We start from the raw sequence: 1045 nt of genomic DNA, 5'->3' as shown, positions 1-1045 counted from the left end.
TCATACATACATACATACATACATACATACATACATACATACATACACACACACACACACACATACATACATACATGTTCACATACATTCATACATATACACACACACATACATACATACATACATACATACATACACACACACACATACATACATACATACATACATACATACATACATACATACATACATACATACATACTTACATACATACATATGATGGTCTTCTGTCAATTTCTATCACCCAAATCCACCAAGGACTATAGTAGAAGACACTTGCCCAAGATGCCAGGCAGTGGGACTAAACCTAGAGCCATATGGTTGGAAACCAAATTTCTTACCTACACAATCAAGCCTGTGTTTCGCAGCCATCCGTACACACATATACAATTGATAGAATGATATTTATTAAACTCTTAATGACCCTCAATTATTTGCAATTGAAACTTTGAGATTAAAAAAAACTAAGATAATTGATGCTTATCTTTTCTTCCTGTTTCATGCTATCAAGAGAAAGTGAACTTTTGTAACAAAAAACAAGACAGACAACAAGAACAACAACTATAATGACTTCTATAAAGAGTACAGTCTTAAGGCTGAATCTCTCATTGCTTGACCTGTCAGAAATAGCAGTCAAATCTCATTCTTATGGCACTCTAATGTAGTGGTTCTCAACCAGGATCCATATGGGTCTTGTGGAATCAATATTATAAGATTTTGTTGTTAAAACTTATGTGCTATAAATTGGCTATACTTCTACAATACACAAAACATTTTACAGTTCTATATTTAAGAGATGAGGAATTATTTACATTATTTACATTATTTACATTTGACAGATATTTGTCCTCATCTTGTTTGTTGTTAACACAACGTTTCGGCTGATACACCCTCCAGCCTTCGTCAGGTGTCTTGGGGAAATTTTGAACCTGGGTTCTCATTCCTAACGATGTTACTATTATTATATTATTATTATTATTACTATTATTAATCAGGTCGCTGCTGTGAATCGAACTCGGAATCTTGGGGTTAGTAGCCCGCGCTC

This window comes from Octopus bimaculoides, chromosome 16 (assembly GCF_001194135.2).
Source record: "Octopus bimaculoides isolate UCB-OBI-ISO-001 chromosome 16, ASM119413v2, whole genome shotgun sequence".
Classification (NCBI taxonomy): Eukaryota; Metazoa; Mollusca; class Cephalopoda; order Octopoda; family Octopodidae; genus Octopus; species Octopus bimaculoides.
The sequence above is the reverse complement of the archived record's forward strand: the minus strand, read 5'-3'. Positions refer to the sequence as shown.